The sequence below is a fragment of the Penaeus monodon genome, chromosome 22, assembly GCF_015228065.2.
Source record: "Penaeus monodon isolate SGIC_2016 chromosome 22, NSTDA_Pmon_1, whole genome shotgun sequence".
Classification (NCBI taxonomy): Eukaryota; Metazoa; Arthropoda; class Malacostraca; order Decapoda; family Penaeidae; genus Penaeus; species Penaeus monodon.
This window is the reverse complement of record NC_051407.1, coordinates 25,682,403-25,682,718: the sequence shown is the minus strand read 5'-3', so window position 1 is coordinate 25,682,718 and position 316 is coordinate 25,682,403. Positions and strand designations below refer to the sequence as shown.

At 40.2% G+C, this 316-nt stretch overlaps 1 protein-coding gene across 1 annotated transcript in view; it reads right to left on the bottom strand.

The window, feature by feature from the left end:
* The window catches only part of LOC119587377 (dedicator of cytokinesis protein 4-like), a 46,579-nt gene that overhangs the window by 40,449 nt on the left and 5,814 nt on the right, over positions 1–316 (bottom strand). The gene's annotated exons all lie outside the window — the stretch shown is intronic.

Here is a 316-nt window from a genome sequence, read left to right as displayed (position 1 = left end):
TGTCTATCGATTCTACCTTCCCCTTCCAGATTCCAAGGCAGGATGTGCCATGTGGCAAGGGGAACTCCTGGAAGGAGGTACAGGAGGTGTTTCTTGTGCTACAGGGCAGGGAGGAGAAAGATGACCCAGACTGTATGTGATGATTACTATGTGTCCCTCTCCACATATAGATGTTTTGAGATTTAGATGATCTCAATGAGATTTAGGTATATAAAATAATACATACATAAATGTTGATGGGTATTATTATTTCTCTTGTTCTTTTTGTAACTAAAAATAGGCAATGCTATCTAAACATTCCCTGCTTAAGTCCGCG